At 42.4% G+C, this 25,557-nt stretch overlaps 1 protein-coding gene across 12 annotated transcripts in view; it reads right to left on the bottom strand.

Moving 5' to 3' along the window:
* Positions 1–25,557, bottom strand: part of ncam1a (neural cell adhesion molecule 1a) — a 269,175-nt gene that overhangs the window by 230,989 nt on the left and 12,629 nt on the right. The gene's annotated exons all lie outside the window — the stretch shown is intronic.

The raw sequence follows: 25,557 nt of genomic DNA, 5'->3' as shown, positions 1-25,557 counted from the left end.
AAAAAAAACAAAACACAACAGGCTGTTCAACAAAAACATAAAACCAGAGGGATAAATTGAGATTATAAATTAGTTTGTGAGCGATTAAAAAGAAACTAAAAGTGTAATTCAAATTATAAATTGGGTTTTATTTGTGTAGTTTTGGTCATTATCTTATCATTGATTACAGTAATTACTGAGATCTGGGGGCATGGCGATGATCTTAAGACAAGTCTGGCAGGGAAGTCTGAATAGGGCTCGCTTTCAGCTTCAAACAACCTGTCCAATCATCTAACTGCTCATCTTCTTATTTATTTATTCTTTTATTTAGTTGTACAAATGTTGCCATTATTCACTCTGATGAACAATACAAACAATGAGGAAAAATTACAGCCTTGCGGTTGTATGTGTCCTCGCATCACTCAAGTTGCAGATTTCGTCCAAATCTTTCCACACTCCTATGTACGTGGTGTTTTTCCAACACATTTAATGAAAGGTAATAAGTGTAGTTGTTGGCGAAATTGGAGAGACAGACCGTCATCACTATCACTAAAGACGCTACATATACAGAAAATGTGGATGTCTCAGGCACACATCCAGCCGAGCAGCACAGATGATCTATGCAATCACCACAGTTTCCAGGTGGCACCCAAGATTACTGTCACCAATTCAGTATCTGCATCTGAAATATGGTCTCAACCTCTCCTCTGCTCCTGAGTTATGGGGTTGAATAACAACCAGAAAAGTGTTTCTGAGGAACATTATGACTTCACTATGAAGCTGATGTTTGACCTTTCGAATATAAAATGTCATCACCTTTAATTTTATCCTATTGGACATTCATGTGAAATGTTGTCATAATTAGCGTATGAATATGTCAGTTATTGCTAAAAGCCTGTTTTGTCATGTCAAAGTGACCTTGACCTTTGACCACCAAATTCTTATCAGCTCATCCTAAAGCCCAAGTCAAAAGAATAATTTGATACATTGCTTTGACAACCACTGCATGGTTTTCTACAGAATTTGTTTGTTTTTTCTTTTTGTCTCACACAGCTATAAAAAAAAAAAAATAACAAAAACAAAGTGGTGATTCCTGATGGGGCAAAGAACAGATAAACAAGCCTCTGACCAAGCGTTCGGTGCCTATTTCCAGCATTTTATAGAATTTCAAACTTGCCATTGTGGAGACTGTTTGGTTAGTATTCAAAAAGCACTGTGGTTCTACACCAAGCCCTAGTGGTGGGCGAGGGTTTAAGAGTTGGATGTCTCTGGGTTCTCTGCTGTGTCATTTGTCTTCTTTCTGATCTTCAGAAATGAACTCCCCACTAAGAGGCCAATAACTCCCATTGACTTCTGTTTCTGTCATCTCGGCTGGCTAGAATTACTCTTCAGATCTATACAGACCATGACCCTGAAAAGTGTTTTCAATTACTTGCTGCTGGTGTCAACCTCTTGTGCTGAGCCTATTGAAATTGAACACGCCAAACTTTAAACAAGGCCACAAAGTTACGCTATGCTGCAGCCACTATCAACAACATGAAATGACATATCTTAAAAATGCCTCACAGCGCCATGTATGGTGTCATTTGAGAGCAGATTACGTTCAATACGATGAAAGATCAGCAGAGGCACTTTGCAGCACTGCTGGTTCAGTCCAATGAATAAAATTGCAGAGTAACATGGCTGCTGTTAGGTCATGATCACCCACATTTGTGTTGTGCCAGGCTACTTTGCCCATGGAGGTCAGGGAACACACTGCACAGGCACCACTCCCACAAGCCATGCAAGTGAAGTGCACCTCCCAAAGAAGGGCCGTTAAATCAGGGTTTACAACGGAGAGTCACGTGAACAACAGCAGAAGGCAACCTCGCCTGAATCGATGCTGTAGGTTGTGCACTGATACTTTCAGGAGCTTAATGTAGGTCACCAAGGCAACAATGACATCCTCGGGAGTGACGACTCTATGGAGGGGATTGAATATCACTGTGTATACATTGTGCATGCACAGGCAAATGGAGGCTCTCCACTCCTCTGAGTTTGTGATGGATGTAAATAACACTACTTAGAGTGCTCTGTTACAAACCGGTATGGCTACTGCCTCATTTTCATTTCATCCAATTGATGTGGAGAGACAGTGGTTCAAGGGTTTAAGTAATTTCTCTGAGATTTTGCTTGTTTTTGTTTCACCTTTGGAATCAGTCTGGACTAAGTGAATTCAAGCTGAGGAAACTGAAACCCTCTTAGAGCCTATTTCAAGCCAACAGGGGGTCAGTGTTTGATCCTCCAAAAAATGATTTGTGCAGGGAAAAACTTCTGAGATCCTTTGCTCGATTAAAAGTAGCAAAAATACTCCATTACAAATACAAGCATTGAAATGTTACTCATGTACAGAGGTGTCAGTATCAAACGTATTCAAATATTATACTGCTGGATAATGATCACTGATGCATTACTGTGTACACAGCATTCTGTTGTTGTTGTTCAAGGTCGAGATAATTTGGTGATCATAGCGTTTGCAAAATCTCAATGTTAAACCCATACAGGTGTTTTCAATTACTGGTGCTCAAGTCCAGACATCTGCTAAGGTGTCGGTGGGTAGAGTTACCGTGTTTACATGACGTCACCAACTTCATGTGCGACTTGATATCCAGGTGTTAAGCTGTGCAGCCCCAGCAACGTGACAATGCTAACAAGAGAGCAAACTACATATGATTGAAGCACAGTAAACAAGCTTACACAGTCCTGTAAAGTAAGTCAAGTGTTGACTGCTATAGTTGTATATGTAAATGTCTACTGAGGTATATTATACACATAAAATGGAAGTTCTGTATAATTCTTGAGGCAATGTCCTTAATTACTTTGGGATTTGGATGGAGTCCTTTCAACCATCCGTCTTGTGTGGTTCCACACAAACTGCTTGGACCAAACAAATCCCCACACTAATTTAGAAGACAATACACAAATTCTTCTGGAAACGAGCGCATCTGTAAATACAGCCCGGCCGTTTGCTTCAAATGTGAACTCTGTGTGAACTTTGCCGGATTATAACTTTATTTCTGTCACACCAGTGTTTGCTTGGTAGAGGTGTGCTGCGCCTGTCCCCACGGCCCTGAGCTATTACAGCCTTAGCTGGCACAGACGTCATGTTGTCAGGAGTGACGACTTTGCTCTTATATATTGTGGGGGCTGTAAACTCTGCTCACAATGATTTGCAGTTGCGCCGATAAAGTTCAAATCCTCTGCCCCCTTCATTCCCTCTGTACCACTCCTTATACCAGTCCTTGCCCTCGGCTGTTTGCCGTAACAGGGTGCTAGGCCAGGCAGGACATTTCCATCAATCACACTTAGAGGAATGAAGTGTGGATGAAGGTAGTGATGCGGGATGTGGTCGTGATAATGGCCTTGAAAAGTCAGACCCTGCCAGCCTTTACCACCTCGCCATATCAGAGATGGAGTAGACCAAGATCTCTGGGGAGAGGAGGATCCCTGGCCAGGGAATACTGGGGAGGTGAGTCATGGAACATTCCTGTGACAGATCCCTGTAGCGCGGTGATTCACTCTTATCAGAGCTTACCCACAGATTTCATACAAGTTGCATGATTCACTCAATATACATTCTCATTTTCATGACTCATGAGAGTCTTCTCCAAAACCCCTGCACTAACAGGTCAAAATTGAGTTTATCCTATCACTAATTTAATACCTCAGAGCTGTTTCTCCAAAATTCTACAACTTCTAGCTGTCCTCGATGACATTAACCCTATGAAATCGAGCTACAACTGCGAAAAACTATACATAATTCATCTTTAAAAATCACAGAAATATGGGATTAAACGGATCAAAGAGTTGTGGAAGGATTTGTTGCCCTGATAGCCTGACAGTGAGCATCAGATGTGAATTTTGATGTCTTTAAATAATTATGAGGCTTCCAGCCTGATATCAGACCTTTGAACCTCTACCAGTATCTATATTTTTCAGTGAGTCAGACAGATGACACTGCTGTACAGGTTGTTTTAAGTTGGCCTGCAGATATAACAACTTACAGAGATGGCGACGGCAGCCATCGAATGTGTTAATTATGCACTGCTTAAAGCCCTTAACACAACTCCTGTGTGGACAGAAAGTGAGATCAGAGGACGGATGTGTCACTCTCCTGATTGGTGAGGGCAAAATAGGGCGAGAGAACAAAATGTCAGCCTGAATAATAAAACCAAATGGCAACAGAGTCTGATATTCAGACTATGTTGCCTCAACCTCGCCATTCAGATTTGCATGGACAAGCACACTACTCAATGCCAAGTTCAGGCTCCAGCTGATTCCAGTTAAGCCCAACAGCCCATGACTGTCTCCCCTGGATCTCTAATAATACAAATGTCAAGGCTGGTATCTGCGCTGTTTGTCCTGAGAGTGGGAGTTGCCTACCGCCCCAGTGAAACTGCATCAACTCCTAAGGGCCTTATAAAAGTATATTACATTGCTGTCTAAGTATGGTTACGGATATTTGCTTGCAGAGTCGTATCTATGAGGTCTAATTATGGATAATAGAAGGGATGAGGTTGGGACTGAGGTTGTGCACAAACCTCTGAGTAAAGTACGGTCGGATTAATAAGGAGAGGTCCCTTCTATATATATCGATGTGATGTTTCCAATCTTTTAAGTCAATCGATGCAAAGACCCACAATTCTATTTATTTCTTGTTATATAAAGTATACCAGATGTCCGTGGAGAGAAAAAGCAAAAAAAAAAGTAGATTAATTACTAATATTTCACATAAAAGAGCACAGGAGTTATTCTAACCCATTACGTGAATGAATTGCAATACTTGAAAGTGTATCCGACTATAAGAACCATAGGTGAGCATTTAAGGAGCTCCGCTTCTCAAAGCGCCTGTCTGACGAGTCAGCGGCAACTCATAATTAAAACAGAACCGACAGGCCTCTCTTCATGAATCATTCAAGCAGTTCCCATGTTCCACGAGAAATGAACATGTCTGAAAATAGACGTGTTTAATTTGTTGATGAGCAGATGTGAAAAACATCTATTCATCACTGAAGAATTCGCTGCAGTACTGGCCCCTGCAGACCGATCAGCCGGCAGAGTGCATCTGTGCGACAGGAACAATGACTCTCATTCATCCATCTCATGTTGCTCATGTTCCGCTTACAGTAAAATTCAGCTGTGACATGTATTTACAAGGGAAATAACTGCTATCTCTTCAGTCTCACACCTATGTGTTTCAACAGCTATAACTCCTATCAACTCATCACAGCCGTGGAGCAAACTAAGAAATCTGCCTGCATTTCCACTGCATGAGCAAATCACTGCAACCTGGGTTAAGTATATCCACCATGTATATGTCATATAAATACGTGTAGCTTAGACCACCTGTGAAGTCTAAACAGGCAGTTGTAAATGCCCGAGCTTATCTAGCAACATTTTGCTTCCCAAAAGATAAGCTGCGGATTTTTGCACTTCAGTGCTTTAGACTTTGTGGGTATGTGTTTCAAATATCTTCCACCAACAACTCCTGTCTATGTTTATACATATGTGTTCCCACGTATTCTCCAAAACAATTTTATGCCACACTTGATCAATTTAATTTTGCGAGGAAAGCAGCCAATAAAGACTCGAGACCAAATTTACTTCTGAGTAACGTTTCAAGTTGTGCATGAAATATGATCACTGACGACCCTAAAATTGTGGGGAATCGAACAGGCACTGAGGCAGAGATATGAAGATGTGCTCTGAATTCCTATCCCCCTGAAATGCAGATGAATCTGCAGGAGGTCCACTAAGCCTTTCAACATCCTACAAATTGATGCAGAGGTTTCTGACCTAAGATACATTGAAGTTTAAATACATAAAAGACCACTTTTTTTCTCCGCAGATATGAATCAAAAATTAAGTTGCACCGAGGGCAGAAAAACAGATCTGACACAAGTACATCAAAAATGGGCCGGAGACTAAGGCGAGAGACTTTTGCTCCAGACAAACAGCTCCAGACCGAAGGAAACATCATCAGCGTTGGAATTCCAGCCGTCGTCTAGTCAGACAATAGACAGCAGCTGCACATAGACAAGTCCATTTATCTGGACCCCCAAGAGGCTGCTCAGTTGAGCTTTTATTTCCCAGCAGCTCAAACAGACTCATGCCGTTTGTTCTCAGTGCTACAATTGTAAAGTCTGCTCACTTACAGTATGATAGAGTTCTCAAATAAAGCCAGGGCTAAACTGACATACACTCACCTGTTTTAGAGCACTATCTAATATGTCTCCTGTTGCCGTTTTATAAGCCTCCTCTGTGTTGAATCATGTCTTTGTCCAGTTGTTTGTCAGACATCTGTATAGCCGAAATAAAACTGTTTATTTGAAATACCGGGTCTAATAAAACCCAAACAATTCAAGTGCAAAACTTGTTTGCTTCACCAGTGATTGGTGGGAAAAAAGAGGAGTTCCAATAGCAAAGGGCCCAGTGTGGTTTTACGTCTCCCACTACCATATGATTGCAGTATTGTGGTGACAGTTGAAGCTCACTGCACGCTGCTAATTCCCATGGAAAAAGAAAATGCCTGTCTCAGGGCTCAGAAACACAAAGCTGATAGTTCGTACCATGGCATGACAGCGCTTGGAACTGCGCAGGGGTGCATGGATAGGTTTACTGGCCTTAGTGAGAACATAAATGTATCAACAGCGCATTCCTTAGTAAAATTGAATTCCTGCCACTACAACAGCGTATTCACACCCCCCTTTACCCCCACACGAACTCCGCGTTCCCAGCACATACCCCTCTCATTCCCATATCCTCATGGCACGGACCACCAGCCGAAGCTCTCATCTCCCGTTACGACTCCTGACAGTTATGCAAACGGCGCAGGCAAATTTCACAGGAGAAAGCAAAGTGGTATTTTTTCAATATCAGCTCTGTGTGCTTGCGGAGGTCCTACACAAATATACTTTCAGCACGGTACCTCTCCTGCACTGACAGGGTCCAAGGGCAACTTTGGCTTTTGTTGCCAGATTCCTAGTGTTTGACTGAGTGCAGCGTCACAGTGAAAGGAGCGCGTTTGGCCGAGGCCCTGTTTGAATTAGTGCCCAAGGTACAGAGAGCAGACAGACACACAGAAAGCGCTAACAAATTGCTATTGCTTTACGTATCTGCAGCGGTGCAAAATTAGCAGTCTGTCTGTGGAAAATGAATGCTATCTCTTTTAGAGAGACAGAGTCTGTTAGATGGAGGGTGCCAGCCATCCCAATGCTTTGACTCCACTCTTTGAAAATGGGTTGCACATCTGCTTGTCTTTTCTCCAAATTCATTTTTAATGGAAAAGAGGTGCAACTGTTATCCCTTTTAGGTTCACTGGACTGTGTCAACCAGCTCAGACAAAATGTTCACATAGTTTTCCTTTCTTTTTTTTTTTTTTTGAGCACAGAAAAAAAAAGGGAGGATGTTATGAGAACAAGCAATTACTGTAAGCTTGTGTGACAGTACACACGAGGCACTGTCTGAGGCCCCAAAACAGTTAACAACACTGAGGAAACAGGGTTGTATCGATGGGTTTATGCAGTTCAATGTAAAGTTAATAAGCTGTGCCGTGCATTATGTTTACGTGGGGAGCGTGAAAGGTTAAATTGTGCCTCCTTGTAGCTGGAGATAATGAGATCTACTGTGCAAGCGCATCTGCCGGGGGAAACCAAAAACCTGGCAACACCACATACATCTGGTCATAAAAAAGAAAGACAGACAGTCATGGAAATGCTCATAAGGATGCAGAGCTACCGAGGGACGCAAAGCAAAGCAACTCCAGCGAAGCAAAAGTAGCAATTTCACTGTCAGCGCTGCAAGCATCATGAGGGCTGTAATACGCAACGAGGATTCGGAAAAAACAAAGTTTTCATTTTGGCTGTTTAAGAGCTCGGAGAGGTGTGGAGATGACTAGCTAGACTCTCCGGAGAGACGACGGCTAACACTAAAACAAAGATTGTGATTTCTTTTTCCTCCCACACACAAATTCCAATAGATTAGAAAAACTGCATTATTGTCTCTGTTTTCACTTTAAAACCAGTTATACACCTCTTTGAGCTTTAAAGCGCTCTTCGGAGACGGCTTTTTGAAATTGCTGTTATGAACCTCCACATACAGCAATGGATGATTCAGCGGCAGTTTCACAGGGTTATTCTACTTTATTACAATTTGGGTCACAATTATTTCTATACGGTTATGATGACACCGCACTCACAAAAACAACAAAAAAATACTGCGGTGTGTTAAATCACTATACTTTACATACTCGGTATAGAATTTTGTGCGGTCAGGTGATAAGATCAAAATTAAGATTAAGACAATTGAGCTGTGAACCACATTTGAAGCAAAATATGACTAACACTGTTACAATTTGCGTCTTTCCTTCCCCATAACCTAGCAGCATTGCAAAAGCCTGTCTCATCAGGTGTCTGATGCTCTGTCAGACTTCTTTTTAGTGATATGAACATGTTTCCCAGATTGCAACTGTTAATTGGGGGGGGGGCAATGTGTGACAACCACCAACAGCAGTGTCGAACTCTGAAAATAAGACCCAGGTTGTTATAAAATGATATCATTCAACAAAAATCCACCTTCTTCTGCTGTGACTCACAAAAATCGTATGCACAGTTGTGTGTTTGTTAAGGTGAAACACAAAATCACAGAGGAGTTCAAAGGAGACAACAGAGCTTTACCCCTCTGAAACACATCACATCACCCAGTGCTATCAAGATCTCTGCGGAGGTGTGAAAGCTCTCGGGGACCACACCCAGTCTCACCGAGCTCATTGTGCAGAATTACACTGGTACTAGAGGCGCAACGACAGCAGATTGATAAAATCAGTGATGTAGCAAGCAGAAAATGTATGCAAAAGAGACAAGCAACGTGCACGAGGCTGATATGAAAGCAGGCTCGTCTTGGATACAATTTAGAGAGGTAGAGCTTTGACACGTTCCACGTCAAAGTTTCCTACAAATAAACAGCAACAATCGCCATCAATGACAGAATCCCCACGTGCATCAGTTACATCGACAAATCAAATGTAAAAACTTCTGCTTTTTGCCTTGAAAATTCAGGAGGCGAGAGGTTTCATTCAGTACCAGAAAACACACTTTTGAGTTGCAGTTGCTTTATTACTATATCTTTTATTACTATATTTTTGTATTGATGTAGCACTGCCAGGGATTTTACAGGGAAGGACAGAATGCAGGGTGGTGAAGGCTGGGTGGTGCATCGCACATTCATCGGAGGACATAAAAGAAACAGATGAGGCCAGAGATACCCCACAAGTGCAATTCGACCTTTCCACCAACCGCTGATAACTCACATAACCTTGTTTTACAACAATGTGGCCGTATCATGAGTGTCTTCTTCCAGCGTCGAATCCTCACACATTTGATTTGTAGTTTTGTTTTCTTCCGCACATGCTAGGGTGGCAGTGAAACCGACCCATGACAAATATATTGTTAGGATTTTGTCTCGTGGGTACCCAAGCAAAGGTCTACCTGGCAGAAGCACAGTAAGAGCAAAAGCATGGGTGCAACAGTACAGAGTTGCTTTTTTTGTATTAATTCACTCAACTATTTAGCCTCTGGGGGCAACAGCCAATTTTTCTGGGACTCGAGATGGGGGGGAGCTCGAGTTGCGAAACAGCCAGTCTCTACAAATGGATAGCTGCCTACGAAGCAGGATAAATTAATAAACGACTGATAAAAGCTTTTCGGACGATGCGTTCCGCCTCCTTTGCTCTGCACACGGATCGTTAACCTCCACATCAGAATGCTTCCACGGCCAAAATCCTCCCTTCCCGACACATTGTGACTTCATTCGCAGACATCTGATTACCAGATAGCAGAATGGCGTGTATTGTATCCACTGAGGGGTCTTCCTAATACCCTTAATTGTGATCAAATCAAATGCCAGCGTCACGCTGATTGGCTCAACCCGTCAAAACATAACAGATGAAACTCAGTTAACCTCCCTGTCCAGCAAGAACTCTGACAGAGATGGATGTCTCATGATCCCAAGGGACACACATAACCGACCAGCACGCTTTCATTGCTACCAATACAGATGGAGCTCTCAGCTGTAGTTCACGGTGTGAAGGTGAATTGTCAGACTTTTTCCAAACTGTCTAGACTTTCCATCCTTCTACACCAGCATGGGATCCCCGATAGTGCAAATCTATTCTGCGAAATGCTCAGAAACTCTAATGAAGAAATGAGGCGTGGAGGAACCATGACGGACCACGGCCAGGGGGGAACCATACTGTGAGGAAAGAGGGCTACTGAGAGAGGGATGGCTGGAGCAGAGGCAGTATGAAAGAGTAAAGAAATAAAGTAAGAAAGAAAGAGGGGAAAGACAAGAGAGAGAAATAAAAAAAACTAAACAAAAAAAGAATGAAAATATGACTAGGCCAAGGTTTATTTAAACTTGTTGAACTGTCCTGTCTGAAATGACAGTAATCTTGACAGACAACGGACCATAATTTGCTACTCATGCTGATACTTTTCATTTCAGTGGCAATGGAAAATTAATTTCTTTCATTTGACCAATTTGTCCAGTTTAAATAGGAAAATATTTGACTTGCTGGCAGACCATTCAAGTTTCCCCATTTGTAATGAATTGACTCCAGTCCTTTCAAACCCTTTGACGCTGAACAAATGTTGAAATTACATGTGAAAATGGAAAAAAAAAAAAAAAAAAAGGAGAGAACCACCAGTGAAGCCTGTTTATTATAAACTGTGTTGAAGACTGTCAAATGTTTGATTGGCTGAAACGTTCTGTCAGGATACAATGATTTCAATCAATATACTTCTTTCAAAAACCTGGTTAGAATTTGATGAAATGATGATAGAAAATTAGCACGACACTCAGCTCTAAAACACCAGACAGACTACTGCAAGTTTACGCGGCACGGTGTTTGCTGGATGCATAGGAGGCGTAGGAGTAACCAGTTTACAAGGGGATTCATACGTCAGGTGTGTGTTTCCATCAGATTGCTTTGATGTTTGTCTGCTCCCTTGTGACTCTATATCGATTAACGCGGCTTAAGAACACACAGCACGAGAAAAACGTACATCGCGTTCCTCTACGTGCGAGTGTTTTTAGTCCTCTCGGCTCAGCATCACCTTTAGCCTCCCTCTGGCACAAATCTGCCAGGCTGACTCATTGTCTCAGGTGAAGCCAAGCAGAAGACATGGCTGCTCCAACCCCTCGGTGCCCCACCTAACACCCCCCCCACACACACACACACATCACACACACACACACACATCCACCAACAACAAACCACCAACCACCCCCCTCCCCTTCCCCCTCAACCCACTCCCGGGATTCCCATTATTTCACCCTGTCTGCTGAGGGACTTCAGGGATCACACCGCGTATCGCTCTGGCGCCTTGCCTCCTGCCACCATCTACAATCAAGAGGGAGGGTGGGGGCACACCCTCGCTCAGCACGGCTCAGCACGGCTCAGCACGGCTCCACTTACAACACAAACCAGTCACTGGTCCTCATTATTTATGACATTTTCTTCATGATTATTAATTCATGAGAATTGTATTATATTCCAGACGCAGTCCAGACACCGTCACAGCTGCGGCGTCTCTGGAGCCCAGCGGGTCCTATAGGACTCAGCCACGCCTACTCCATCAGTCCTCTGCCCCCCCCCACTCATTTCTGTTTTTCCAACATCTCTAATTGGGGTTTGTTTATGTGTTCTGTGATTAGTGGCGACAGCATGATCAGTGCTGTTGCCTCCCAAAGTCTAATGGGTGGGGAAATCTGTCAGATTATCTGCTGCCTGCGTCACTTTGACTAATCACACTGTCATCTCGCAAACAATGTTTTCAACAAAGACGCGTGAGTAGCTGTAAATATTATTGTAATTGTAGTATTATGCTGACCCGGTATCGTTGCACACCTTCCATTGATTAGGATTCGCATTTCCTGTAACTCACATTAGAAATACAAGCCTGGCAAATGTGGTGTTGGTGTCCATTGTGAGTTCAGTGGGCTGAGTAATTAAGAGTTAAGATGACAATTTCTAAGGGACCATTTTTGAAAGCTATAATTTCAGTGGGAAAAAACTGCACATGTGACATTATTTAAGTGACTGACATTTTTTACATCACCTACGAGGCTTGCATGCTATTTGGGACACATAACCTTGGTGCCCATGTGGACATGGGGAAGGAGTTATTTCTGAGTGAGTTGGTTGAGGTTGTTTTCTTGTTTCTTATGTTACCACCCCACTGTCTTAGTTTTGGCTTGTATACACAGAACGTAATTATGTCAAGAGTGACGGTGTATGAACTACTGGTGATTGTGCAAGCGTCCACTTGCCAGTGTCTGAACAAAACACAGATCACTCTCTCCTGTGTTCAGGCCTCTGTTTATCAGAAAGGACCACAGCAGGATCAAATGAATAAATGGTTGCTCATGGTGAATTTTGGTTTCTTTTAGCTCACTGTTTCGGTTTTATTGCTCCTATTTCAACCGCAGTCAGTTGTTTTCAGCTTATTCGCCTGACAGTGTTGGCTCTGAGGAGTTGGTAGGAGTTGGAAGGAACAAAGGCATAATGAGAATAAGCAGTGGACTTAAATTCATCAGGTGGCCAGAAATACAATACTCTAATGAACTCTGTTGCTGCTCTATGGCTGCTAGATCCATAAAACTGCAATTGTTCCCCAACATGAAAACTGTTACAACTCGATTAGGTGATACTATGTCTGATAGTTCTCTGGACAAAAAAATCAATAAATTAAGCTTTTATTGTAAAACCATTTAGCATTTAATCTAGAAAAAAGCAAATTAAACTCCATGCGGCTTCTCAGGAGTATTTTCATTCACACTCAAACGGTTCCACGTATTTCACAGTGGGACATGCCCACAATGAACACAGTTTCCTACTGTCAACAGAGTTTCCCAGCTGGACCAAGGATTCAAACCTCCGAGCAATCACTCCTTGAAATCAAAAGGGCTCACTTGAGCCAAACCTTGATCTCAGTAAATCTAATACGCAACTCTCTTGACAAAACTGTTGACAAGGAGCACACAGTTCGCCTCAAAAGCAAAGTGAAATCCAGGAGATGGTCTCAATTCCCCTGAAAGCCAGCTAGGGATCCTGAGGCCCACTGTTAATTTGTTTGATTCTGTTGTCATAGTTGTTTAAACTTAGGAAGTTAACTGACAGCATAAAAAGAGGACCATAGTATGTGCTACAGAAACATTTCAGTTCTTAGTAAAAAGGTCTCATGTTACCAAACAAGGGACTAGGAAATTACACCCATCACAACCCATATTTAACTTGTAGAAAAACAAGTAAAGCCTCACACTGGTGAAGCTGTGCTGAGATGTGTTATGCAATCACAACAGTGGTTTGGTTTCTCAACTGTATTACTATTTCTCTCTTTGCCACTTACAATCCAAGTTACTGAGTGCCGTTGCAATCGTTCACTGGAATATTTATTCTATAATCATGGCTGCAAATTGACCATAAAGCACCTACAGGGGGATAACAGGATTGTCGATCAATACCAATTAAGTGTGGCTGAGATTGTTGCCTTTCAGATCGTACTTTTAGCCATAAGCATTGGGAACAACAATACCTATCAATGTAAAACTCACTGGCGGATATTAAGACGGATGTGATGAGTGTCGGGTTTGCAAATATTTTCAATATCAACACAAAAATAACCATTGCTCACAATTTGGTGAATTAATTCTTCAGTTAGAACTCGTGTAGGTCAGGCCCAACGCTGTCACAGTTTCATCAGCATGGAGGATCAGTAGTCTTCCATGTTTGTCAGGGTTCAGTTCTACGTTGTAGCCCTGTCACAGTGGCCCTTCAGTCCTAATGGGCATCAACATCGACCACTACGATAAGCAGGTTTAGCTGCCAGTTAATTGACAATGACATGTGCCTGTTAAATTACTATGGGCCTGATTCTTACCCCCCGTTGTACAACATTGGAACATTCCATCTGTTTTGTTCACAGTGTATGTGCTATAAGCTGACAAAGCATCAGTCTTGGTGAGGCTTTTGTTCAAAACTGGTGTATACACTTAGAAAACCTCGGAACTAAAAGCTGTGAACTCAAGTTAGAAAACAATCTTCTCTAAACTTGAAGTCTGCGGAGAAACCACATTTCATTTGGTAATGAAAATGGCATGTCTGCTGCAGCTTCTGTATCTCTCATTAAATTAATCTCTCTCAAAAAGACACTTTTGTCTCATAAAGTGGTAATGAAATTCCTGTGGGAGTTTGTTTTTCCCAAATGTCTTTCATTTTGAAAAGCTCTTCTTGAGAAATGACTGGCTGAGAAAACTTATCAGTGGCCTGGGTGAAGAAGGAACAATAGAAAACAAATCTCTCCGCCCTAAAACAAAAGTCTCCAGGCGGCTCTGATCAGACAATGGTGGCACACAGCAGTGTGTCGTATTCAGAAAGTCTATCAGGAAAGATAAACCCCTTCAGCAAACTCACGGCTGATGTGGCATAAGTTCCATGTAGGCTAATGAAGTCCTAATTTGGGCCTTGATGAGGATTCAAAATGTCGAGCCAAAAATAAAGCGCAGAGGTCAGGTAGCACACTTTCTTATTCAGCCATCTTTCCTGGACACCAACTGGGATGCAGGCTACAGCATCTGAGCACTGCATCAAATCCAACACAGAATGCTCCAAACATAGACAAAGGAGCCCCTCCACCCATGGCGAGCGAGGGGACAGTGATTAATGAGGCCACACCAGTGGAGAGAGGCTCCGTTATACTCCACCTCCAGTCTTGTCTCTGCCTCAGCAGTAAGAGTGTCAACAAGTAACTAATGACTGCCAAGATGTCCTCTGTTATACATTTCCAGAAAACATCACTCTCCTTATCACCTCTAATGCTGCATTTGTGGTGGTGGTGGTACATGGCTGCAGGCCAACTGGAAGTTAATTATTTTCAACAGGAGATTGGCATTAGTCGAGCAGCACTGCGGTAAAGTGTAACTTGGCCAGACGGGTTGGATATTAATGTGTTTTGTTTCTGCAATCACGGCTATTTTAATCACAGAGTTGTGCACAGGACTGTAACCAGGACCCTGAACCTTGGACATGCCCATACCTTAAAGACCCAACCCAGCTTAACTTTACTTGTACAGCGAAATTTGACACATATCTGCTAGCAATGTCAGATAATCCTTAACTGCACCTGGGAGCAATGATTAGCAAAATCTCCCAAAGCCAACCCAAGAAACGGTAAATTCCCAGAATTTTTTGGTCCAAGTCTAGTAACAGACTCTAGTATAAATGAATGGATGATGTATAAAAATCTATCTTGTGCATGATTTAACAGTGTTGCAAAAACTAGCCAAAAATGATATTTAAGTGCTTGTGGAGATATTCTGGTGACATTTGATTTTGGTAGAAATAAAAAAAGCCTCCCATATCTGATATCAAATTAAATGGTCTGGTCTTGCATTTTTATAGTACTTTTCCAGTCTACTAACCCCTCAAAGAGCTTTACAATATGCCACATTCACCCATTCATACACAAATTCGTACACTGATGACAGAAGCTGCGATGCAAGGTGCCAACTGCTCATCAGGAGCAATTTGGGGGTTCAATATCTTGCTCAAGGACACTTCAAAATGCAGCTAGGGGGAGCCCGGATTCAAACCACTGACCTTCCGATCACTAGACGACCCACTCTACCCACTGTTCCACAGCCACCCCAAATACCTCAAAGTACCGTATTTTCACGACCATAGGGCGCACCGGGTTATAGGGCGCGGTTTCAGTTACGGGTGCTTTTTCTGTATTTAACAAATACATAAGGCGCACTGGACCATAGGGCGCGGGCATGGTAAAACACACCGGTAAAACATGCATGCTAGTGTGTGTATTTAAAAAGGCAGCGGGAGCAAAACTGAGTTTGGTTGTGCTTTATTGAAATCCTGGCCCGGATGGAAAGATGGCACCATTTCATGAAGCGAAAGCACCAAGACGGACCTCCTTGAAAATGTTCAATTTTCATTTCTTCCGCTAGCGTTACTGCCCTTAGTCGTATGGTGACTGTAGAGACGCTTCTTCCAGCTGTCCTTTGACCGGCAATCCATTGCTCAAGTCGGTCTTCCAACTCGGGCCATTTCGCCTTGTGTCCGCGGAAACTCAGCTGCGTCTTCTTGACCTGTCGCAGCTCGTTTTCCATCTTCCTCCACTTGCGAACCATGGATTCATTGATATTGTATTCCCTCGTGGCTGCTCGATTCCCATGTTCCGCCGCGTAACTGACAGCTTTCAGTTTAAACTGTGCTTCGTAAGCGTGTCTCTTTGCCATTATCGGGGTTGCCAAAACAATGACGCACATACCGGCACAACGTTCTCATCTAGTCCTCTGTTACGTCCGCCTTACAACAACAACAATAACGCTCACACTTCACCCTTCAACGTTCTCATGTAATCCGCCTTACAAAAAAACAACACATTAGGCGCACGGCACTTGTTTAATCTGATTTCAGGTCAACTAAATTTGAAATGATGCCACATGCATTCTACAAAGTAACAAGAAACTATATTTAAACACATATATACTACACTTAATAAATGTGGTGGAGTACCAACAACATTTGAGTCCAAAATGGGAGTGGAAATATGAAGTAGCAGAAAATGGAAATACCCCAAAAAAGTAACTCATAATTGTACATTATTACAGTTCTTAAGTAAATGTACTTAGTTACATTTCATCATTGCAGTAACTGTCACCAGAAACAAGTGAGGCTCCGTCCTTCAGGACACACTGGTAGCTTAGAGGCAGTGTTATTACAACAAACATTAACGAGCGAATGATGTTTTCTTATTTGAATAATGTTTTCTTCCTTTGTAGCCCCATTTTGAAGTCAAGGATAAAATGATCTAACCGACCCAAATATAAATCAATTTCATCTTTTGATAGTTGATAAAAAACGGTGAGGATAATGATGCATTTTTAAAAGAAGTGAACTGTTGACACAGAGCACTCAAACTGTTTGTTATTGCATTATGCATACTTAATGAGAAAACTTCTTTCATTTCTTAAAATTGCCATGCCAACCAGTTTGGCCTTGCACTTAGCAGACATCCCAACGAACATTTTATTTTAGGCCCCAGTGTGAAAGCGACATAAAACTGTCATCCATTATTCAGACTCTCCTGTCCGCTCTTGTGTCTGACGATATTTAAACCAGCACCTCCTTTTTTTCTGGAAAAAACTCTCAACGGGAATCAAAGTTTTTTTTTTTTTTTACCTCCTCCACTCTGTTGGTCAGAGAATCCCTCGAGCCACTGATCGAACTGCAATCTCCCTGTTCAAACACAGCTGCATCAATGGGCTTTTATCGCACCGCAGCCCCCCCTGGATACAAAGATATGCACAGCTGCTGCTCTGTTGCCCAGAAACTGAATGTCATTTCAGGAATACCCCCCATTCCACAAACAGGATAGTGTTACAGGAAGCACTGCAAACAGCCCGAGCCCCCCAAACTTGATTTCCCATTTCGGTCCAAGCACTCTATACTACTCCCAAGGATCCATTTTCTGGAGCTCGTCTCTCTAATGAGAGTTCAGATGTCATTGAAATTGTGAAGATAGGATGAAAAGAATTACATAATTGCACCTTTTCTAAGAGGAGGACCTCACTGTTATTGAGTTTTTGGTATCATTTTCCCATCACTGGAGACCTAAACCTCTGTTCAATCAATGTATACTGAGTTATGAGCTCTGTAATTTAAAATCACATTATCAGATGCAGCTCATTTAGTTTGAGAGTCTCACCAAGAACCCCGCTAACAGACATTTTTGTCAATTTGAGGCCAAAAAGCACTCAGCAAATGCATCTCAAGGTTGTTTGCCTACCAAAATGTTTTTTTCTTGTTCCTCTCAGACCCTCAGTTCGGAAAAGAAATACATCCAATACCCCTAGTATTAGGCGGTTAACATACATCTTTCCTTTTTTTATCTTTAGGTTCATGAATATATATGAAGATTTTAACATCATGAAACAGTGTAAGCAGTGTATTATTTTATTAGCGGAAAAACCGTAACAGCCATGACTGGGAAACGGCTTAAGGAGAAATACGGGTTCATTTCGGTAACTTAATTGCTTTTATGAAGGTATTCATTAAACTAAACACTGTTCCTTCACACTGGACTTCATTTTTTCAACCCCATGCTCTATTTTCAGTCCCTTTATGCAATTTAGCTTGTTTCATACAGAGCGAATCAAGACAGGAGGAGAGTAGTGTTAAAAAGATTTGAGGGTGTATAGGGGCATTTATGAATCGACTATCATGTCATCTTCATCCTCACTTCTGCCACTACAGTGCCACCGCGAGCCCTTCGAAGCAGGTGCAAATGTTATAAATAAATGCAAGAAGGTTGCTGGGGTTCTTCCTTATTAACCCGACGGATATTTTATATTCTGTACAGTTTGAGGCTTTTCTGCAAGAGGGAGCTGGCATTTAAGGCTCTCCAGAGGCACTAAAGCCATTGGGCTAGTAAGGAGAGCCATATCCGTGAATGAACTAATTAAGCTCCTCAATGTCCTCGGCAAAATGGTGCCCTGAGATTGTTCTCTGCAATAGCAGTAATGAGAAACAGAGAGACAGGAGGGTGAAAGTGGGGGGCTGGGGTAGCTGGACCTCATCCCCAAATGCATGAGGAGCGCGTACTGTTCAGAAAAGAACGATTAGCAGAGGAGGCAGGATTTCAAGCTCTTTCTGTCGCTGTCCTGCGCGAGCGGACCTGTTACACTTTTGAATGCAAAGTCCGTATTTTCTCTTCTTTGTTTTTCCACCCTTGGTTGCGGCAAGGCTCATTAAAGTCCATAAACAATGCGAGATGTGCTCTCTAATGAGCGAATGCTTCTAAAAGGGCTCTGTCCTTGGCTATGTCAGCTAAAACTGTATCCAAACCCAGTCTCATGCATCTCAGGACTAACAACCGGTCCATTCTCACCAAGCTCATTTGTGTCCTCATTCTCCTTGTTTTCATTGTTCCTTCATTTTCTGTACTCTACTTCCCATGGAAATGATTGTTCGCTTTACCTCCTGACAGGAAGCGCTTTGCTTCATGAAAATCTGTCACTGATTAATGAAGATTTGAGACTTCCTACTCAGCTCTGCTCCTTAAGGGTTGCATCCAAGGAAGTGGGAGTCAACAAAGTCCCAGGAGGTGTCTATGGCACAGGGCGGCTAACTAAGTGATCAGCTTGGCCGGCTATGAGTGCAGTGGAGCTGAATGAAACAGCACAGTCAAAAAACAACAGCGGGCTTTCACTGAGTCGGGCCATAACAGAGTATGCTTTCTTCAAGATAGAGAGGAAAAAAAAAAACATCTTAGCAAAACAAACAGTGGAAAATGGAAGCATGATTTGGCATTTTGAATTGCTCTTTCAGTGGGTCAGACAGTGATAAGTGATCTACCTAAGGCTCACTAGTCACAGTGATTCTGAATAATGATAGCAGCAACTGTGAGATAAATCATCATTATTTCACAGGCACGAAATAATACTGTCACAATTTCCTCAAATGAGTGTACAGATGAGATTGACACCGGCAGGTAACATTGGTGTCTTATCACAGAAAAGTTGGATATTTCACTCCAGAGATAAATGATATGAGGCAAATGCAGAAAGCTACAGATAGGAGACCCAAGAGGCTACAAGGTTCATAAGACCAATATTAGACGGTGTCATAAAGTACCTTAGAGCCTTGTTATTTGGGGTTACAGTTCTAGTAATCTTGAGGGTGCCGTTAATGTCAGAAGTGTTCTGCTTCTGCCACGTTGGAGGTTCATGAAATTTCACAATACCCTGTCTGTTAGATAATATCTTTGGTGGAAAAAAGGCAAACCCCCATCTAAAATGGCAAGGGTTCATCCTATGAAGGGCATGAATATGCAAGTGGGAAAAAGAAAAATCTGATTGGCTCATCAAAAGTTCAGAAATTGGTAGTTTTTCTAAGGTATCTTGGTTGTTATCAAAGTGTTTGACGGACAGAAAAAAAAATGCATTACCATCCTTAAAAAGTAGCTTCTGCTTTCAAACAGAGGAACAGAGATTAAGGCTCATTCACGAGGCTACATTTTCATCTGAGAAAAGCAATAACTCAGTGGACACAATTATTGCATTGCTTTTAAAAAAAAAAAAAAAAAGTCAATCTTGATGGATGTCTAGCAACTTGGCTACAAGCTACCTGTGTTCCAAACCCAGTAAAACTCCAGCAAGGCAACATCTGGTCGCAGATCCACTTATATCAGACTGGTTAGAACAGAAATGTCTCTTTTTTTTCTCAGAAGCAAGCACATGTTATCTGAATATGTTACTCATAAAACAGTGGAGTTTTGCCTTTGATAACCATATTCAAGTAGTGAACTTCAAACGAAGATATTACTTTTCTGCTTGGCTCTTAATCCCACCTCTGGAGACATCAGTGCATTGAATTTAACACGCATACACATCATAGACACTGTGAATGTAATACAAATTCCCCAGATAGAGTGAAACATTGAGGCAGAAATAGAGGAGAAATTAGTTGAAAAAAAAAGACCAAATTTAGAACTGATTCGCTCATCACCCATGTCGAACAGAAATCACCGGGCTCAAAGATTTCAAAAAATCAAGTCTTCTTTTCTTGTTCTTGCGCAGGGACCTGTCCCCAGCACCAGACACAACACTGAAATCTGAGGAACTGTTTCTGACTGTTTTGAAAATTACATGGGAACTTTGTTTTATTTTATCCCCCAAGGCTCTTAAGACAGTCTCACTCATGGCAAAACCTAACCGACCCATCAAACAAAGCCAAACGGATACCAGCCAATCAGAAGCGGTCATGACTTTGAAAAAATCTCAAGCATCTAAACCAGATCCTACAATCTGTAATCTGACTACAGAAAAGAGACAGAACTACCAGTTTGGCACTAGACTTTGGCACTTGACATGTGATAATAACAATGATATTCTGTATATACACTGGGTTGGGCACCTTGATCTATTCTACAGTACTGTATGTAAATTGTACCAATATAGTATCTAATCCACATCGTCCAACTGTCTTTGATGTAACATGTGTGACTCTATTGAACATGTCACACTGCTACTCCAGACTATACACTACAGGTCGCACAGATCCAGTGCAGTGTCACGTGTGGTGAGACTGCCATTGATGCATGCCAAGCACATTATACGTCTTTGAGTCCGCGCCATTAGGCAGCACAGTCTCACAGGGTTCTGTTGGCTCCTGTAAAAAGGCCGAGCCCTCGACCCCTCGTGCTGAATCGTCTGAGCTCGGCCCATCTGGCCGTCTGCACTGGGAGCCAATATCAATCATATGCAGCATGACACGCTTCCTTTGTTCCTGCAATGTAAACGTATTTTATCCTTCGGGTGTTGAGACAGAGAACTGGTCTCCATTTGTAATTTACCTCCCAGTTTATGAGAAAACAAGAACAGGATCGGAGTTAAACGAATCAAACAGCCTCATTTTAAGTCTCAGTGTCTCATAAGAGGCAGCATTTTAGATGAGATTTCAATGTCATAACGTGAACGTAATTGGTCTGATTGTTTTAACCTTCAGGCTTCAAGGTATATGAAGGCATGAAAGACTACAGATACCTTTTGGTCTGTCTTCCTCATTTTAACCAAGAGGGCAAAAAGAGATGTGTCTATACGCTGGTCGCGTTGCCTGGCAGGGGGCGAAAGTAGACGCTTCTGGCATGAAATTAATAATTTAAAAAGACTTCAGAGAGCCTCGCTGGACGTTTATCGATTGGTTAAAGCTTTTCAAAAGAGTGCATTATTGGCCCAAACGCAATGATATCATAGGGCAACAAGTGAAGGCTGCACATTTCGCAGTGTTTCTAATTCATATGCGAGGGATTTACATTTAAATTTCGAGCATTTACAGTAAGTCGTGCAGCACAAACGCTTCGAGCTGCCAAATAAAATGGGGGGAAAGCTAGAAAAACACTGTGCCAAGATAGGAGAGCCAAAAATCCCTGACTGTGTTCCTTTATCACCTGTCAACATTCATGTATCATCAACAGAACAAATTCTGTCCTCCAACCCAAAAGTCTAAGGTATCCATTTTCATGTGCAGGCATAATTTCTGAACTGTCAATAGAGCGAAATAATTACACAGTTACAGAACTTCGCAGTGATGGTGGCTTATTAAAGCAGCAGAGCAGCACATTAGGCAGAAAAACGCTCGCAGATAAAATGAGACAGCTGTCAGTCAGGAGAGCGGCTATTCATTCCAGAGACATAATCAGGCCACGATACACAAGCGGAATTTTTTGCTCCTCTTGCAACGCTCATCTCACCAGTAAAGGTTCAGAGCCTCGTCTTATTTTTAGACATTGATTTTAGAGGAAAACACAAGAACACAAGAAAAGACGCATATCACACAGGCTTGTCTTTCAAAGCAATGATCTCTCTTTCTCTTTAGTATCGTTCGATTCACGTGAATGCATTTATTGACTTCGAAAGGACAGTAAAGGAAAAGAAATCTAAGAAAAGAAATACCAAGTGATGTCCTAGATCTCGCCAGCATCTATAGCAAATGAAAGGCTATAAAGTTGTTTTTTTAAAATGAAATCAAGGCATGAGGAATTTAAAACCATCCGTCCGTGTCTAACACTGTTATTGCTCCCAGTGAGCTCTACTACATGTAAATGGGCCCTAGCGACAGAGCGGGAAACAATGAATCCAGAGGTTGAAGTGCCCTGCCCACCCAGTGGTTCCTCCTTGATGACACTCTGCACTGTGGCCCCTCCTCCCTCTTATCCTCCACCCCTCCTCCCGCCCGCCGCCCTCTACCTTTGTCTGCCTCCATAGCTCACAGCGAGCCACTCCTGGGGCTTTTTCTTCAGGAGCGGCTCTTTTCGACAATGCTGTTAGTGTGAAGGCCTAATAAATTACAGACCTCTCCTGATCTCATCAAACACAGCAGCCTGGCCATAAACACATAATGGAAAAGGACCCACTCGGAGGGGTCTGTGGCGGGTCAAATCGGGGGGTGATTGTCTTCGAGTTTTCAGATTAAACTGGGTCAGCTCTTAATGTGAAAAGAAAACAAAGGACTCAAAAGAAATGTATCGCAGCCTTTGTTGTCACGTGTTAGGTTTGTGTTTGGGCTCACGAGGCATCATATGGAACAAATACTGACCTTAAAAAGAATCCTTGTGCAAAGTTTAGGAGGCACAGACTTAGGTTTCAGAAAATGTAAAAGCAAATGTTGTTAGCACAGTCCTTTACTGTTCAAGCATGGGTTAATATTATATACCAACAGTAATAAAATAAGATCTTGTCCTCGCTCTGAGTGGTTGATGCGTTATATTTTTGCATTTATTCAAATGCGCCTTTATTCAGTTGGTCCCAACGCCGAATGAAATCTCTTCAACACAATCCAGCCCCTCACCCCTTTTGTTCTGAAGGTCCATTCTGACAGTCCTGTCGTTCCCATGAGTACTTTCTTTCCATACATTTCAGCCATACACATCGATTGCCAGACTGTGTGCGCAGCCTATTAATCTGCCCGCGCAAATTAGTAAATTAATAATGAATCTACGACAACACCCTCGGTGTAGTAATCCTTTTGTTGATTTACCACTTCCTTTGCACAGATCTCAACATCAACACTCTTTTCTACTGTATGACACTCCAGAGGTTCCGCACAATACACTCAGTAATTAAGAATTAGTTCATCCCGAAGATCGTGTTTTAATTTGAACTGAAATTGGATTGTGTTGAATTCGAGTCACCGTGTTAAAATCAAATCAGTAATTCAGATTGCCTTAGTTTAAACCCTGTTTTTCCACCCACGGTCTCACACAGCGCTCAAAACATGTGCTGCCAATGTTTACATCCTTAGGGGGACGCCACGGTGAGGAAATGTTCCCATCTCTGAACAAAGTCCGTGTTACCAACATATTCATCAACATCCGTAGAGCGCTTACTGTTACCTGTTAGCTACGTGTTACGTTACACGTTACATGTTTAGATCTTGCTGTTGCTTTGAACAAGATAATCCTGAAAAGGTTGGTTGATTAATAAGGTTTCCAGTTGCCAGTACTATCGTGCACCCGCCCCCACACACACACACACACACACACACACACCGCCTCTAACAACTCCAGCTGATGTCTGCAGAAAAGCTGTGAAGTAATGAAGTAATGATTATATCAAGTACAAATTGGTTGTAACGATAGCTCCTTTTCAAATGAGAGGACCTGGGCGCTGATACCAGAAAATGAACTCAATATGTTTTCTTTCTATTTGAAACAGAAAAGCAAAATGATGATGGCGGACTGCCGCGGCAGGCCTACTTTCTCGATGTTTCCTGCGGTTTCTCAAGAAGTTCTGTGGTCTGGTACCTGGCCCTGCAGGGGCTTCGCGTAATCAGCTTTGTTTCTGATGTGACAACAGCCTCTCAGCAAGTAGATAAAGCTACCCTGCAACCACCTGCTACCAACCCAATGTAAAAAAAAAAAAACAACACACCATTTATTTTGATCAGTCCGACCTCATCATTGTTCGCATGTGATTTCCATATGGGCAGCAGCAGGGGGCTCTGGTTATCTGCAGCTCCGATATTAGATTTGCAGGCAGGGTTTTACCAGTTAATTAGATGATATCTGACACACCAGTTTGATCAAACGGTCCGCTGAGTCTGTGCTGCATCCGCTGTCAAGTCAACAGCTCATTGATGCGTCTGGGTTTTCCTCCTGTTTCCATAGCATTACCTCAAAGATCTCAGATCTCACAGCACTATCAACACACACTGCATTATAACTGCTAAAGCTTGCCTTCTTCAAAATCTTAAGTGCAACAAGAAAACCAGAGTTTTATCTCTGTTTGAAGACATTTAAGTGATTTGTTTGCACACAGGAACAAAGTAGCCTCCCTATTACGGCACCATTACAGGGACAAACAAATGCAATATTGTTTTATTATACCACAAAATGACACACAACAAAAGGTACTTTTCAACGGGTTTTTCTCCGGCTGAATTCGTTAGCAGGCCTGGAGTCTGCTGTCTGCGCGCACAGCCATTTAAATGCACGGCGAGGCTGCTTAAAAAGAAACTCAACAAATCATGAATAAGAATCGTGAACTCAGCTTCCACATAACTCATCGTGGCCGCATTTCAATTAAGACCAGACAAAACTTAGACATGTGGCATCAAATGTATGAGACGGCACGGTTTGGGAGAACAGTTGGGAGTTTTATGCCACCTCAGCTCGGGAACGGTGCGCTGTGAAATAAGTCATTCTGGACTTTTGCTGGCACCGGCTGAAAAACACCACGGAGCCACAGAGGATGCTCGTCTCAAGAATGTGCTCACCGACAATTGTGCCAATTTAGCGAGTAAACAAGTCCACAGAATACTGCACATGCTGCACATCCCGCCTTGTTCCCATCTCCCAAAAGACGCACTTGTTTTGCTTTTTTCCTTTTTTTTCTTTCTTGTTCTTTGCACAAAGGCTGAGGTCGGCTTGGCACCTGAGGAAGCCAGCCAATCACAGAGGCCCTGGG

Source organism: Acanthopagrus latus, chromosome 13, assembly GCF_904848185.1.
Source record: "Acanthopagrus latus isolate v.2019 chromosome 13, fAcaLat1.1, whole genome shotgun sequence".
In the NCBI taxonomy this organism is placed as follows: Eukaryota; Metazoa; Chordata; class Actinopteri; order Spariformes; family Sparidae; genus Acanthopagrus; species Acanthopagrus latus.
This window is presented reverse-complemented; position numbering and strand designations above follow the sequence as displayed.